Here is an 18,847-nt window from a genome sequence, read left to right as displayed (position 1 = left end):
CTCTGCTGGGAAGTTTGGTCTTACTTCGGGTATTCGACCAGCATGGCGAGCGGCTGCAACAGTAATGACATCTCGGAACGTCCTTTCCGATACCCGACATCAGAAGGATTGGGCAGTTCTCTGAAGTGGTGATTGGTGAACTTTCTGAAACTCGGCCAATCAGCTGTCGTATGAATGACGTAGGTGCGGCGTTCAGATGTGGTTATGTCTGGCGAACTGTGCGTTATGTCTGGCGAACTATGCGCTCTCCTCTATTTCTGGTAGGGGCGTCCTCATTAACCGTGCGCTGTAGCCCTCTGGTCGTTTCCGACGACCGAGTGCCATATCTCATAATGCGCATTAAAGCCCCCGGGACCTTCCAAAAGCGGGCTAGTGTCACGCTCGTAATTCGACATACAGCTATTTCTCGGCGGGATGTATACGTTCAGCATCTCTATCTCGGCATTTCCACACCTGACTGCTGCCCCCATACATTCCTCCCTGCACCATGGGCAAATGTACTCTACACTTTGGAGTATTCCGTGTTTGTACATGTTGAGGATGGTTGAGTAGGCTGATATCAGTTGCGCAAGTATGGTTCTGGTGCATCTGGGTAGGGTTCTCTCGATATCCGTAACCGCTGGAGGATATTGTTGTAGGAAATGATTATGTTCATATCCGCTTACAGTTTATCTTAATTTTTCAAGGTACCTGCTGTTCATCTGCGGGCAGTATTGACATGTGATGACCTATTCCGAATATTCATGTCTGCTTTATATGCCTGTTGATCAAGAGGTTCTCTTTTTTATAGCTTAGAAACTCCCGCTATAGATCATGAGGATCCCTCCTGACAAGCAGGCCTGCGTTGTTTTTTATATTTATCAACTGCGTATCACAATGAGGTATGGATTTAGCCTGACACAGGTGTTAGTTAGCCTCAAAATCTTCGCAACTGGCGAAAAAAGTGATATCGAGCTGGTTGATTCAACTTTGCTGGCATTATGGGAACCGGGACTACCCTGTAGGTATCCGACAACTGCTATTCCATAAATTGTCGGTTAAAAATAACCTGCCCACCTCCTCGGATCTCAGAACTCATTATCTTTTTCCGCAGGGTTCGATAACGCTTGAACCATTGTCCACAATTTACTGTTCCAATTTTTTAGGTTTAGTAACATTTCGATCGTTTTCAAAGGAAAGGAAGAAAGGTTAAGGTTAAGGTCTATAGTCTTTAGTTAACGGTTGACTCGGTTAACTAGCTTTGAGTATGTAGGTCATCGTTATATCTTTCCATAGACTATGGTATGTACGTACAATAACCGCAAACATAGCATAGCGTTTTTTTAAACATGCGGTCCGGAGTTTCTTTGTATTTTGTATTTTTTCCAGCTAAATTTATTTTGTGGTTTTTGTGTGATACTATATTACTTTCTTATTTTACTTTTATATTTTTACTTACAATATCTTTTCTTCTACTTTCAGGGTAAAATAATCATCTATACTTTAATTCCAATATAATGAAATAGAATAAACCAAACTTTGTCCAATTTTTTATGGCATCCATCAAATATCCGAAAACGATAGAAACTGAAGAAAAAACTCACTAATAGCACGGAAATCCATAGACACATAAACATAATAGATTAATTTTATATCTATCCATAGCAATGTGAACACATACATATGTATGTATATGTGCATATGCATGTGGCAAATAGAATTTTACAAATTGCAAGAAAAAGAAAAAGTTAAACAGCAATGCTTACATACCATACCTTACAAACTTCAAATGCTTCATTCAAATTTGATTCTCTCTCGAGAGTTGAAACAAACCACAATCCTTAGTTTAATTTAATTTAAGTTTGAACACAAATCTATATACATAATTATTCTTATTAGTAAGTAACGATAAGTTGTCAATAGAAATTTTAAGTTATGTTTTGTATAGTGTACAACTGGAAATCAAAATACAAAATATTTTTGTATGTCATCTCACAGCCACATAAGACAGAAGAAGCCTCTCCATCCTGCAATTGCACACAACAAAAATAAATATAATTTATATTTTAGAATTTGTTCCATAAATTTGTCCCCAGTTCTTTGAATATTTGGCCCACTTAATTATAAATGAATACTTAAATAATAATTGCTATTATTTTACAAAACATTTGATCAAATGAATTCTCATCATTTTTTATAAAACAATCAACGAACAAGTAAAAGGAAAAAAAAATCAAATGAAAAGACCTTTTATGGCGGGGGACTCTATTGTACATAAATGCTAAATATGATGGTGTTGTGAAAAGGTTTTATTTAATTTTCAGCACAACAACTTCTTTAATCCTTGATGCAAATTTCAAATGAACAAAACCTATAATGTTAAATGTGTGAGTGTGTGTGCGTATATTTGGAAAACATAAACAAATAAATAAATGATTGGTTGTTCCTTTCGTGTTTGGAATCATTCACCACTGTTCATACTATTATAAAGATATTGTACTATTAAAATATAATAAAATGCTTTCACCGTTCTAAGTTTTATAAGCTATAATTTACAAACGATTGAACTTTAACACTTTACATAATATAAAACAATAAACATATATACATACACAACAAAGAACACACATTCATATTGGAGCAAACGTGAAAGTGAAAACAAATACATACCTATGTTCATGTATTTAAAAAAATAACGGTGTGTTTTATTTTAAAATATTGACGTTTTATATAGCGAATTTTTATTTTATAAAAAAATGCAACTGCAATATTGACAGATGTTTTAAACATTTTGAAAAAATTTCACTTGAATGTAAAGGAGATCGGTTGTAAATCTCTCGGGTTCTTAACAAAATTCCCAGCAAACCAAACTGTCCGAAAACGGGCCGAAATCGGTGCGAAACTATGATGCTGCTTCCGATTTAGGATCCGAATCTGGTCCGCAAATTATATATTTAGTGGTAGACATGTTTTCGGACCGTAATTTCGGAAGAAAATCGAATGTTTCTTCCGTCATTTCGTTCCGAAATCTTGGGAAATTCGGAAGGGAAATTTTTGTTATGTGAAAATGAAGAAAAATATTTTTTCGCCGACGGCTTTTATTGACACACCCCCACAGAACAAAACCCACTCAGAGACAATTTTTTAGTAATGCTATTTAAGAAAGATTCTAATTTCAAACGTTCTAATGATATTCACTGTTGTTATCATTTTGTTGTTAATAGTAGAACAATTTAAACGATGTGTAAAAAGTATGTTGAATCAACACTAGCTTGAATCATTATAACATGCATTTGTATTTAAAAAAAAAAAAAAATGAAAAATTGTATATGCGAATTTTATAGCCAACCGCTTCGTTTTTCGACAACAACCAAACAAAAAATCTCTTAGAAAATCTTCTGAATTTGTTCAGAAGATTCGGACATCCGAAATTAGTACTTACAACATTATAATATTATATGCCATATTAATAAATTTTGTTCGTAAAATAAATGCCGTACACTGCAATGTATATTAACATTCCTAACCTTGCGTTTACACAAGACAGGACAGTTGACTTCATGTATTGATGGTCAAAATCGCAAAACTTGTCTGTGTGACGTAGGCGTCCCGACAACTGCAAAAACTGTTGGAAAATTATGAGTGAAAATCATCGATATCTTTTTGTTTTCCGTTCACAAATTTTGTTTTTGTTCATATTCTTTTGTTTTCAACCCATATCAATTATTATCTCAGACATTTTTGCAAAAAATGTCAAAACTTTGTTAACCCTACTGTCTGTGAAAAATAATAGACAGCTGGAAGACAGCCGGCAAATGTACGTATGTGTTAGTAAATCCGAGTTGTATTTGAAAATAAATTGTCTGGTGTAAACGTGTAAACATTAAAATACAATAATGAACACACGGCATAGCCTTAAACTCATTTTATTATATGCTGTTTATATTAGATCTTTTTGGGGGGTTAACCTTCATTATCAGGATTTGTTTGCCTAATCTCATCAAATTTATGAAGATTTAGCACACAAATTTAACACACAATAAGCAAATAAAAAAGTATTTCTATTTCTTTACATGAAATATTTGCAGCAAAAATGAATCGTTGGTCGAAACGCAACAGAGGAACAAAATATGTCGAAACAGCGGCCAGCAGAAACAACACGAGTACATGCTAGGAGGAATCTGCTGCTTACTTCGTCCGCTTTTTGCAGATTTTGGGTGGTGCCATCACAATCTTACAGGCACCCACCACAGCAGGACTTTCCACTGCGTGCAAACTGTAAAGTCATATGGTAATATACAGCCGCAGCCGCCGCAAATTAATGGATAAAGGATGGAGATGCTTTTGAACCTTTGTGGAACAATTTGACGGATAAATAAAAACCACTTTTAGAATCAGTGGTAGCGGCAGTAGTGTAAAAAATAATTGACCAGTTTCTATTAGTCCCGGTCCACACTAGAGTGATTAGATTGCCGGATTATTGTTCATTAGGGCGGTCCGGAAAACGACGTTTTTTCATCTAAGAACCTTGTATATGAAATTTTATGGCTATCAGTTAACGTTAACTCGTTGTTTCCATAGTAATTTGTATTGGATTTAATAAAAACAAATCTGATCCTCTGGTCATCTATAAGATCTTATCATCTGTAAAAAATCTGTTGGTTTTCTGTGAGAGCTTTAAGACCATCCGCTGTTGCTTAATTTTTAGCAAGCTGAGAACTAAAGCGCTCGGCACAATCGGTTCGTTGTAAGTTGCGTCACGCGTTAAAAACAACAACCACATGAAAACTTCAAATTACACTTCTTTCATGTGGTTGTCGTAAGATTCTTGAGTTGGGACCTGTCGTTCATGGAGGTATATGTACTTGCTTAGCTGGCCCATTACAGAACATTTGTTCCATAAGCCGAACTATGAAAAGATCTCCAATTCTACTCCTGGATGATATTTTTGTTATATGTAAGCGGAAACATTGGGTCGACTCTTTGTAAGAGGTATTCGTTGCGCTTCTGATTTCAACGATATAAGTAATTCAATCATAGAAGTCCTAAAGGATCTGAAAAAATCTACTGTTTAGAGCTAAATGCACTGATTGGCAGTGATGTTAAGTATACTACTCCTGTTTATTCCCTATTCCTGTTATAACATATAAGGGTATTATGTCTTTGTGCATTTGTATGTAACATACAAAAGGTAACGAGATAGACCCATAGTACCTTCTAGGCATATACATAGAATCAATTTCTGAGTCGATTTATGCATGTCCGTCCGTTCGCAACGTACAGGACACATTTATCGCCCGATTCAGCTGAAAATTGGGGAATGCCATTTTTAAGCTATAAAACAGTGATATTGTTTTATTGAAAATCGATTCAGATTTGTATATTACACATATTTAAAATGGTGTTAGGGGGTATCATATTGTCGGCCCGCCGGACTTTGATGCTTTCCTTACTGGTTTTGTTTGTAATTGGCTGAGGGTACATACACTTTGGTCAAATCCAATGCTATCATCACTGTTCTGTGGCACGGTTTGTCCTGGTTGAGTCCTCTGCTAATATATATGGAAATGGCGTGCAGTGCTGTTGTTCCGGAACCCGTGTTGATGATCCGCAACTGGTTAGCACTCTCTGATCCTCTCCAGTATATTTGCTACTGGTGGTAGTCGGGCTGTATGATTCACATTTGCTGGTATCCTTGCCATGTTTCAGCAGCTGGACCACCCTGCCCATCTTCTAGGTTTCGGGAACTATTCGATCGATCATCCTTCTTACCAGCGTTCGATAGCGCCTTATCCGTTGTCCATAATTTACTACAACGGTTCCCATGTTGCAGCAATTCAGATGCTCTAGCCACTTTTTCCGTTGTGTTCACCGTCTAACATATTGAATTCCACTGTAAGTTCTCATTATTTTGGAAGCTCATACAATATACATAGATATGTATGCGTATCTTTCGTATGTTCGTCCTTCCAATTTATTTTTTATCCATTGTTGTATTACATTTTTAACAATAAAATAAAAATTTAAAATTAATGTAGTTTTCTTTTTTGGTTTGATGTTTTGGAATGTTTATACAACAACAACAATCAGCTGGCTGTCATGCAGATCCTCTCAAAAATATATATAAACGGTTAAGATTAACCCACTGGATCTTTAAATCCCACAGGGTTAACCTTCAATAGTATAAACGCCCTATTATTTTTAAACCAAACCGATGATCATGTACATGGTAAATGCCGATGATTGAGGTCATGGTACAATAATACAGGTAGCATTATCATGTCAGCTGATGGTAACATAATGTGTCAACTGCATTGAATTGATGTCAAATTTTGACACCTTATGTTACCAACAATTGCCGATGCGGCTACTGGGTATTTGTACCATGATTGAGGTGTTATAGCTACTCGCAACGTATTTTTTTCAAAACTAGATTATCAGTTTCAACGCTCACTTGTACAATTCAGTTCATTGCTCATCGCCTGATTTGGAGAAATCAAACAACATCCTTTAACTCTGGTGGAATATATCGAATTGATGAAAGGAAAACCAGCTTTTTCAATCTAGAGTCGTAATAAGGACCCCGTGTATAAAGTTGGGCAAGGGTAATTTTGAAGTGTAATGTAATCTATCTATCACATACAAAATATATCGTCGTCAGAAATGCTCAAACACAATTTTTGAGTATAGATTTAATGAAACTAGTATACGAAAAATGTTAATCAAATTCAAACCGACTTATTGGTGTACACACAATTAAGGTATGAAAGTGTTCCCATGTCGGTTATATTTTAATGGACAGTTCACCGTCTGACAACCACTCTGATTACTTGTAATTTTAATTGAATTAGATATTGAAAACATCTGTAGTGCGATTCTGTAACTCCTTAACGACGAATGTCGGTAGTTAACGATAATTTTCGGTAAGTGTTATTCTGTATACCAATTTTAACGATTTTTGTCGGTAAATTATGTCGTTAATTACCGAAAGTGGATGTTAAGTTAACCAAAAAAGTAGTCGTTAAGGCTTAACGGCAGTACATGATTGCAATTTTTAGCTGATTTCTTTTGAGAAAGGCGATTTTATATGAACATATGTTAATATGGCGGGTGTATATAAGGTAAATTCCGCATTATTAACCTATGTATGTTGACAATTTTTGGTGGATTAGTTTCGGGAACTTCAAATGTCAAATATATGGGGGCTCTACCAAAACATGCACTTACGGTGACAGTTTTTGGTGGATATGTTTAGTGACCGCTGGGAACCTCAAATGCCAAATAACAGGTAACTAGGTCAAGAAGTATTTAAATTTCTCAAAATACCTAAAATCGGTAGGTACAGTTATATGGGGGCTATACCAAAACACGGTGTTGTGACCGCTAGGAACCTCATATGACAGATTACAGCTAGTTCGGTTGAAAATTGAGAGATATCGTGGATCCACGAACTTCTTTGAAAAGGATTAACTGATGTCAAATTTTAAACCTCTATCTTAGTCTAGTTCTTCTTTTAATTGTGCTATTTATAACTTCCTTACAAAGCGGCACAACGCAAAACATGATCCTACAATATTTACAAATAGACAAAATAATACATACATACGTATAGGATTCTACCACTTTAATATTTTTATATCACACACAAGAATGATGTGTACAATAAGAAGTGACCTTCATGACCAATGATTCAGGTATGTGATGGAAATCGATTTCGAGCGCAAAACGAGTCAAAAACGACGGTAGGTGTGATGCATGTACATTTTCCGATTTCGAATTTTTTCGATATCGGTTTCATATTCCATTGTGTTCTATGGAAAACTTAATCAAAACAACGTGTGATGCAATCCGATAATCGTTTATTTTTCTCGTTTTGAAAACGGTCATATTTTTGTGGTCGGTTTATAAACGATGTAATGAACTTTCAGAATTTTTTAGGAAAAAAAGCTTGAAATTTAGACACAGATATAGAATAGAAAAATTTAAATTTATTTGCCTTATTTTTGGTATATTTTATACGAAAATATTTGATATTCCGATAAAAAAGCACAGATCTAAACAAATCTACTTTTAACATGTTTGTTTCCTCCAAATTGGAACACCCGCTTAATATGTTGTTTTCACTGTTTATAGTTCTCATGTTTATAGTTCTCAGTTACACATGCCAGAATATTGGTGCCAATTGAGTACATGTATTATACTCGAAAATGCCGAAATACTCGAAAATGTGTTTACACATGCCAGTGCAAGTTCAATTTCAAAATTATTTTAAACCGTATATAATATGCCATTTAGATATGACACCATTAGCCGGATTTAGCGCATTATCAGGTTTTATTTGCTAAATCCAGCCAAAATCTACCAGATTTCCCATACAAAAATAAATCCTCCTATTGAGTGGATTTGTTTTAAATCTGGCATAAATCCTCGTATACAACTCTGTTTTTTGCAACATGTTGCTAGAAAATACAAAAAGTTGCAAGCTGGCACAAGAAACAAGGTAGATGCATCGGTGAATTGCTACACTAAAAATAATTTAAAATGTAAAAATTTGTAAACAAGGCGGAAAAATTAAATTTGTTTTGATGTACAAAGTTGATTTTAATCAACCAAGACTAATATTTATGATGTCTAAACGATAAAATAATTCGTTTATTTATTTTAGGTGGGCAAACTGCGATAAAATAATTCTTTATTTGCTCTTTAGTTAGCATTAGTAGCATAATGTGCTAACATTTTCAGTATTAAAGAATACCTTTGTAATTTGACGTATGTTTTTTGACACGAATTCAATTTTCAAAAAATTCTTTTGACGTTTCACATTCGCTCAGATGGGCTGATGCATCTACCTTGGTAATTGTACTATGAACAAAAATCAGCTGACTGATATTTAAATCCTCCAAAATGTATATCTAAATGCAATGAGATTTGTACTGGATTTATTAAATCCAGTCGAGGATTTATGGCTAGTCTAAATGAGCTATAACACACAAAATTGCATTATCAGGCATGTCATAGAAACGAATTCCGATCGAAAGTGGAATTAATTCCGTATTTAGCTTCTTCAGAAAACGAAAAACGAAGAATTTTTCGGAATGAAACCACCTTTGATTTTGCAAGCGGAATTGTATTTTAATTTTTTTTTTAAATTGGCCACTTTAAAACACTCTAAAAACACTTAGAAATAATAAAAATGTTGTTTTATTAACAAATTTACATTTAATTTCATATTTAAACTAAATAATTAAGTTTTCCGATTTCACAAAATCGATCGGAATCTGAAGAAGCTAAAGCAAAAACGATCGAAATGAAATTACGGAATTGAAACCATTCCGATCGGAATCTGTGACATGCCTGTATATTCCAGATTTAAAACACAATTCACAACATATCTTATTATTTTTATTTTATTTCTTTTACTGCTAAACATAAATAACGACGGGACGTACACAAATATTTCACCAACCCACCAAAACAACGCTCTCTGAGCGTCCGTATTACCCAAATACGTTGAGTCCCAAATCACATTTAAAACACAAAATCCGCGACCTAAACTTACTGAAATGTTTTCATTCGTAAAACAAATAATTTTCCTTTGCAATGATTGGATTTCCTGTTTTGTTGGACTTTTGTTTTTAAAATACAAAACACACACACATACAAACAATAACGTTCTGTCAAAGTTAAACTTTTTCAGCTTACAAAAAGTATACGCTCGACGTATTTATAAGAATATGGGCCATTATTACATGTGTTCTTTTACTATCTGATGGATTTGAAAATGCAAAATAAACTAATTTGGAGACATTAAAAATATAATTTTCACATTGAAAGTTAATGAAAAGAAGCTCCTCCTTGAAATTCCATTATCACTTTTAACTTTAAATTAACCGGAACGATATAAATCTGTTCGGTAAATCCAAACTATAACAAAAGAAGACTTATAATAATGGGGCTACATGTGTTCTACTTTTTTCACCACACACGCCCTGGTATACAGTCAACCAAAAAAGTCTTCATACACCCTATAAATCTTGGGTTTTAAGGGTAAGGAAGCATTTGTATGAAAATCCAAGTACATAGTTCTATCTCATATCCCTAATAAACAGTATTACATACAACAGAAATATATTCCATAATACGAATAACGGTAAATTCTATAAAAATTAAAAAAATAATAGGGAAAAAGTGTACATACACCCAACGAAATATTAAGATTACCTTAAAATTTATGGAGTAAGCAATACAAATTTTACATTTTATTGCTTTATCGAATGTCTCTGGTTGTCTATGATATATTTTAGACAACATAGGAACATATTTGTGGATTAATTGCCGTTATTTAATGTCAGACTTCGCGTATGGCTCGTTAAGGCGGACCCTTGCAGATTTCTTTGAGTTTTTCAGTCTGGTAGTTTATGAAACCCCAGAAAATACAGTGGGACTAACAATTTTGGGATCCAAGAGCGCTATGAAGTTTTTCTTGTGGATAATATATGCTCCTGAGCTTCGCTAAATATACGAATTCCTGAGGTTTCTCATAAATTTTTAGTTTTCACAACATTCCAAGGGGCAAATTACATGCAGAAGCCTTCGAATTACCTTGTAATAAGGTCTTGTACATTCCTCGAGCATCCATTGAATAAGCAATGTAAAAGTATCCGACATTTATAGCGCTTCAAGTGACCCTAAAGGCCTGCGTACATAAGCCGCTCGGCTTTATTGCTTAATTCATTTCTGGTAAAAGACCAAAGACCAAGTTCGACCTAATTGAAATGTGGTTCTGACATTTCTTTATTGCTTTACCAGAAATGAATTAAGTAAGAAAGCCGAGCGGCTTATGTACGCAGGCCTTAACGATCATAATACGAGAGCATACTAGGTAACAGTGTAAATTTCATACAAATTGCATGCATTCTTTGGTGGTGCTTTTATTTTGATACTTTGGAAACTTTAGGAGCGGGTTTGTATAATAATGTTGTACATTTCTGATTGAGTTAAGGTCCAAAAATGTATTACAAGGTAATTCCAAGGTTCTTGCTTGTAATTTAACCCTTGGAATGCTGTGAAAACTATAACATTTATGAAAAACTCAGGAATTCGCATATTTAGCGAAGCTCAGGAGCATATATTATCCATAAGAACAACATCAAAGCGCTCTTGGATCTCAAAATAGTACAGTGGGACTATGTATTTCCTGGGTTTCATAAACTACCAGACTGAAAAACTCAAAGATATATGCCAGGGTCCGCCTTACCGAGCTATACGCGAAGTCTGACCTTGAATAACGTCAATTAAAGCTCAAATATGTTCCTATTTCGTCTAAAATATATCATAGACAACCAGAGACATTCGATAAAGCAATAAAATGTAAAATTTGTATTGCTTATTCCATAAATTTTACGGTAATCTTAATATTTCATTGGGTGTATGTACACTTTTTCCCTATTAATTTTTTAATGTTTATAGAATTTACCGTTATTCGTATTATGGAATATATTTTTGTTGTATGTAATAATGTTTATTAGGGATATGAAATAGACCTATGTAGCTGGATTTTCATAAAAATGCTTCTTACCCTTAAAAGTCAAGATTTATAGGGTGTATGTAGACTTTTTTGGTTGACTGTACGTCCGTATATCGGTATGGGCCTTAAAAAGATTGTTTTCAAGCATAAACATAATGAATGTGGTATTGCCGTTTTTTCAATATTGTATAATCTCAGAGGGGATTTGTCAACCTATATTTGCATGAAAAACATCAAAATTATGTATTTACTTACTACTAATATACGAGTATTGCAGCTACCGAGATGTACTATTGTGTTTCCTAACCTATTTGAAAATATGCATTAAATCTTTGCATTCTTAAGCATAGTACACACACGGTCTAACAAAACTGACAGTCATCGAGGTCTATTTCGTTAATATCAAAGTCTAGCTGAATAATTACTTTCCTAATCACTAAATTATACCTTAAATGTTGTATTTCAATCATTTTTGGCAAACAAAAAGTTTTTATTTGCCAGAAAATTGCCGTAAAAGTACGTTGACTGTCAGTTTTGTTGGACCGTGTGTACTATGCTTTAAAAGAAACAAAAATGTACATGGATTAAAAAAATAGTGTCCGCAACTCTTTTTTTCAGCCAGTTCAAAATTTTACTGGCATGACTAAATCTAGTGCCAGTGGAGTCGACAATTCAAACAAGTAAGTACGGCGTTAAGTTCGGCCGGGCCGAACTTGTTATACCCTCCACCACAAGTTGTATTGAAGTAATGTCTTGTTCATACTAATGCCTTGTTCAGACTGACGGTAATTCGCTCTCCATTCGTTGTTCGAGCCCAAATTACAGTCCTGTTCCTTTACGTGCTTGAGGTTACCAGTTTTTACCACTTTTTACCCGCAAAGCGTTCCCTTACTTTAAAAAGCATACAATTTATATGAGAACAGTTCACCACTTTTACCATTTTTTGCCACTGTTACCACTTTTAAGAGTAAAGGAACAGACCATACGATATAATTACTTCATTTCCCATACAAAATTTTGAGAACGAACAACGATTTGTGTACATTGTTCAATTTAAATTACTCTCAGAACGACGATAAAATATGTCCCATCTCTAACAAATGAGAGAATTTATCGAAATAAATTAATTATGACCATGGTATAAGTAAAGAGGTAGATTTAAATGAAAAAATCTATAGAACCCTTGTTTTTCTTGAATTCCTAAAACTTCAAAATAAAAGCAACAAGTGGGTTTGTTTACAATCCATTTTTTGAGCATTTTATAAAAAACGCGAAAAATGAATGAAGAGTTAAGTTTTCTGCACATAATCGATTTGTGAATATGATAAACTGATTGTTTCAATGCAAATCTCACCAATTTCTTCCATACAAATGGTCTAAAAACAATTTTAAAAATCATTGAATTCGATTGTTTTTAAAATTGTTTGGCATATTATTCAAACACCACACACACATACACAGTTTGGTTTTATTGTTTTGAAGTTTTAGGCATACTCGAATGAAAAAATTTAAATTGACAAAAAGCTTTGGCTAACCTTTCTTATTAAACCATGATTATGACAGGAAAAATATAAAATTTATTAAAAACCCAAATATTTTTAGAAAAACTGCAAAACATGAATGAAAGGTAAACGGTTTAAGGACTAGTATACATTCAAATCATAGCAAATTTTCTCTTTTCTTTTATTGCAATTGCATTTCTTGTCTATAGTTTCAAATTCGCGTATAAATTTAGAAACAAAAATAAAATGCCTGCCAGAAAGTCTTTATACCAAAAAGTTATTTTGGCAGGTCCCTCTCTCGTTAATTTTGAAAATAGAAAAATAAAAAAATGTGCTGAAAACTCCAAAATTGTGAGAAAAAATAGAAAAGATGCATGAATATAATATAATTAAATATCAAATAGATATCTGAAAGAAGGGCAAATAGTTTTTCAGTTCATATCAATTAATTTTACTCGTCTTTTGGACGAAACTTTCTTTAAAATCAGTAAATAAAAGTATGAAAATATGAATAATTTTGCTATGAATTGTGTACCATGTCGTATGAACGGGTTAATTCGTGTACATAATTGTGAGAGCGAACAACGTAATTCAAATACTGGTATGAACATGGCATAAGGCTAATTCAAACATTAAAAAAAAACTGCAAAACATGAATGAAAAGTAAACGGTTTAACGACTAGTATACTTTCAAATCAAAGCAAATTTTGTCTTCTCTTTCATTGCTGTTGCACTTCTTGTCCATCGTTTCAAAGTCGCGTATAAATTTAGAAACAAAAATCAAATGCCTGCCAGAAAGTCTGTATACCAAAAAGTTATTTTGGCAGGTCTCTCTCTCGTTAATTTTAAAAATAGAAAAATTAAAAAAATGTGCTGAAAACACCAAAGTTGTGAGAAAAATTGAAAACATGAATGAAAATAATGTAATTTAATATTAAATAGATATCTGAAAGAAGGACAAATATTTTTTCAGTGTACGTATGAATGCTGGTATGAACATGGCATTACCCCCTGTTTTTGTAAATAAGTTTTGTTCGTTCGTTTATATTCTTAATAATTTGGGCATCCATAGCTCGGCCCACATACAGACCTAATTCTTAGTAGACACGATCTATATATAGTTAAGAATTCCTCATTTAAGGCGAGTAAATCGATCTACGAAATTTGACAATTCGTGTGAGAACAAAAACAGGGGGTTAATACTAAATTTTAGCAATTTCGGTAAAACAATGTGAAGCACCATTCTATGGGGTCTATTTCAAAACGTCGATCTACATCGACAAATTTCTGACGGAATGTTTTTAGGCTCAAAGAAGACTAAATACCAAATTTCCTATATTTCGGTAAGAGAATGTGGCTAAAACTTAAAAAATACCGAAAATCAAGAATTACGCTTCTATGGGGATATAGGAAGACGTGGACCTATACTGATAATACTCTTCTGGAATATTTTATAACTCTGGCGAACAGTTTTATATCACATTGAAGACTAAATACCAAATTTCAGCCATTTTGGTGGAATATTGAGGCCACAACGTTCAGAATACCGAAAATCGGGAGGTACCGTTCTATGGGGGCTATATGAAGGCATGGACCGATACCGACAAAGTTCTGGGGGAAAGTTTTATACCACCAACGTAGACTAAGTACCAAATTTCAGCCATTTCGGTGTGATAATGAAACTAAATCCTTCAAAATACCGAAAATCGGGAGGTACCGTTCTATGGGGGCTATATGAAGGTGTGGACCGATACCGACAAAGTTCTGGGGGAAAGTTTTATACCCCTAAAGAAGACTACGTACCAAATTTCAGCCATTGTGGTAGGATAATGAAGCTAAAACCTTAAAAATACCGAAAATCGGGAGGTACCGTTCTATGGGAGCTATATCAAAACGTGGACCGATATATCCCATTTTCAATATCAACCATCCTGCAAGTAATAAAAACTTCTGCACCAAATTTTGACTCTCTGTCTTTAAAATTGCGAGCTGTATCTTGATTTCAACAGACAGACAGACGGACGGACCCACAGTGGTCGAAATCACTGATCTAGCGGCGCGAAATTAATAACTTGGAAACGAATGGAGATATCTTTCTGAAATTTTGCACAAACTCACTCTGTGTCCGTAAGTAATAATGTACTAAATATGAACAACATCGGCTAATATTTTGGTATAGCCTCCATATAACGGTACCTCTTGATATTCGGTATTTTGAGGATTTAATAGTACGTTTATATATAACCGGATTTAACAAACCCACTGGGTTTTAAATGTCAATTCCATTACATATACGTCAAACAAATTCTCATAAAGAAGGTTAACCCCGCAAAAAGCTCTAATATAAACAGCATATAAGCCACCCTTTCCTTCCAAATTAGTTGTAATTTGGTACTTATGGTTTCTAGTGATCACTTTCATTTCACTCATTTTCAGCATTTTGGGGGTTTAAAGCTACATTTTCCGGTCAAATTAGGTGTAATTTGGTATTTGGGGTTCCCAGTGGACACAAACATTCTCCACCAAAAATTGTATACATAGGTCTACTTTTTGATATTGTCCCCATATAACGGTACCTCCCAATATTCGGTATTGTTAGGATTTTGTCTACATCTTCAGACCGAATAAGCTGAATTTTGGCATAGGAGGTTCTCGTTGGTTATACATCTTCTCCACCAAAAATTGATACATTTTGATATAGCCCCCATATAACTGTACCGACAGATTTTGGCTATTTTGAGGATTTAGGCTATTTTTCAAGACCATTTATCAGCAAGATTTGCAGCTAAATTGGGGTCATTCGGAATCTAGGAAGTCCAAATTAATTAGTAAAACCAAAATTGGACTGGACCTTAGAGGACCTTTGTAGTTACGCTCCATTCAACAAAAGTATATTGCTCTAAAAACATAAAAAAATTATAATTTTTGAATATTTATTTCTATAAAACTATGTAACTTCAGGCCCCAAACATTTTTTTTTAATTTAACTTACACCCTCCTCTATCAATAAAAAATAAACTTTGTTTAGTTTTATTACGAATTTATTTAACAATTAAACAAATATGAAACCAGGTTTTTAGCAACAATTTTGTTAAAATCTGATGCATCAAAATTTCTTGCACTTGACAGTGAACAACTGAGTGAATATTTACAACAACAAAAAAAGTAAAACAAATTTTTAGTCAGCAGAGTGTCTGTAATCGATACAATGGAAAACATTCCGCAATTTTTTACTTTGATTTGTTTACTTTCGCGCCGCTAGATCAATGGTTTGGACCAGTGTGGGACGGTCGGACAGACGGACATGGTCAAATCAACATAGAATTTTATGCTGATCAATAATATATATACTTTATAGGGTCTCCGACGAATATTTCGATGTGTTACAAACGGAATGACAAATTTAATTATACCCTCCATATGGTGGAGGGTATAAAAATGTAATTGTAAAATATTGTGTATGTATTGAATTTTTCGAACTGTCACTGGCTTGTTCATACAAAGGCTAATTCGCCCTATATTCGTTGTTCGAACCCAAATTACGATATAATTACTTCATTTCCCATACAAAATTTTGAGAACGAACAACATTGTTCAATTTAAATTACTCTCAGAACGACGATAAAATGTGTCCCATCTCTAACAAATGAGAGAATTTATCGAAATAAATTAATTATGACAGGAAAAATAAAAAATTAAAAATGTATTAAAAATCCAAATTTTGTCTTCTCTTTTATTGCAGTTAAATTTCTTGTCCATCGTTTCAAATTCGCGTACAAATTTAGAAACAAAAATTAAATGTCTGCCTGAAAGTCTGTATCCCAAAAAGTTATTTTGGCAGGTCTGTCTCACGTTAATTTTTAAAATAGAAAAATTTGAAAATATACTGAAAACACCAAAATTTTGAGAAAAAACAGAAAACATCAATGAAAATAATATAATTTAATATTGAATAGATACATATCTGTAAGAAGGACAAATATTTTTTTTCAGTTCATATTAATTAATTTTACTCATCTTTTGGCTGAAACTTTCTTTAAAATCAGTAAACAAAAACTGTGAAAATATGAATCATGTTGCTATGAATTGTGTACCTTGTCGTATGAACGGGTTAATTCGTGTACGTAATTATGAGAACGAACGACTTGATTTAAATGCTGGTATGAACATGGCATAAACGCTGGGTAATAGGATAAATAGAACAAAGAATTTCGACACTAAAGTCCAATTTACATATGCATATTAAATGATTTCGTTTTACGAAATCCTAGAATCAAATAATAGCTCTGTTCCTTTACGTGCAAGAATCTTCAAGTTTTGCCACTTTTTACTCGAAAAGCGTTCCTTTACTTCTGACACCATACAATTCATATGTGAGCAGTTTACAACTTTTACTACTTTTGCCGGTTTTACCATTTTCAAAAGTAAAGGAACAGACCAGATGTGTATTTAGATCTGTTTTTTTGCGTCATTTGCTTACGCACACAATCGCCCATACACACTTATACAATAACACAAACACACGCACACAATATATTTATTCAGAAAAATAGGAATTTTACAACACAAATGTGTATCAAATAACTTAAATTAATTCCAAAAACAAAAAAACATAATTTTTGCAAGTTTTTAACCATTTATTTTCACTTTTGTCATCGTTTGAGTAGTTTTGTTTTTCTACAACACACACAAACAAACAAAGACATCATAAAACAGTTGCATTTTTTGGTAGTTTATGACGAAAAAGCAGGGTTGCGTATAAAAGTATGGTGTTTTCGTGCGTTGTTTAGAATAAATGACGTAGTTATCGTCATTTATTTTTGTATGGTAAATGACGCAAAATGTTGCCTGTTTTAGCAAATAAATGACGAAACAGCTCTAAATGACGAAAAAGTTGCTAATGTAAATTGGACATAAACTTCCATCAAAGACATAAATACAACAAGATAAGACATTTTTTTAAATACAACTAAGGGGTAGTTTACACTATATGTAAATGTCACATGACATGAAATTTTCCATCATTATATAGTCGCTAATATGTGCAATATTGGGGATTTTCTTACGCCATTTACTTTCTGCGTCCACACCAGCAAAAATGTAATAAAATAACATTGCCTGCGTGGGTAGATATGGAATGTTTTTATTTCGTGTCATATGACATTTACATATAGTGTAAACTACCCCTAACAGCCTGTTTCTGTATGTCGAAGGAAAATGTGTGCGAAAGAAAAACGTCCAAACTCTTGTGTGTTTTTCAAATTTGTTGTTTGTTTTGAAGCAAAAGCAAAGGTAAAATTAGTTCGAAAACTAAAGTTCGGTCGGTTTCATTCGCACACATTCTTCTTTCGACATACAGAAACTGGCTGTAAGACTAGACAAAATGCATGCAACAAAAAAATGTTTACGAAACTTTGTATAGAAACATTACCCTTAACAGGTTGCAGTAAATTCAAAATCGCAGCCAAGGAGGAACATTTCATGTAATGGTATCAGAAACGAAATTTATGAATTCAAGGATCTATTCAAGAATAATTCTATGTCAATTGGATCGGTAAATTCGGTTAAATACGTAAAAATGTATAAAAGAAAAAAATTTTATATCAACATATCGTAATATAACATTAAGTCAAAGACATAAATACAACAAGATAAGACATTTTTTTTTGCTATCATTCTTCAGTGGATGGCTTTTGAATTTAACATAATGTTATATCACGATATGGTGGTATAACATTTTTTTCTTTCATACATTTTTACGTATTTAACCGAATTTACCGATCAAATTGACATAGAATTATTCTTGAATAGATCCTTGAATTCATAAATTTCGTTTCTG

The 18,847-nt window shown here is 33.4% G+C and overlaps 1 protein-coding gene across 2 annotated transcripts in view; it reads left to right on the top strand.

The window, feature by feature from the left end:
• Positions 1-2,146, top strand: part of Topors (Topoisomerase I-interacting protein) — a 31,524-nt gene extending 29,378 nt beyond the window's left edge. For both annotated transcript variants that reach the window (XM_073957544.1, XM_073957545.1), the window contains one exon: positions 1,462-2,146. The gene's annotated coding sequence lies outside the window, so the exon portion shown is untranslated. The remainder of the gene's footprint in view (positions 1-1,461) is intronic.
• Positions 2,147-18,847: the final 16,701 nt, after the last annotated feature.

Source organism: Musca autumnalis, unplaced genomic scaffold (genome assembly GCF_047663935.1).
Source record: "Musca autumnalis isolate F117 unplaced genomic scaffold, ASM4766393v1 scaffold_5, whole genome shotgun sequence".
NCBI classification, from domain to species: Eukaryota; Metazoa; Arthropoda; class Insecta; order Diptera; family Muscidae; genus Musca; species Musca autumnalis.
Note: the sequence above shows the minus strand (reverse complement) of the source record. Positions and strands in the feature narration are given on the sequence as shown.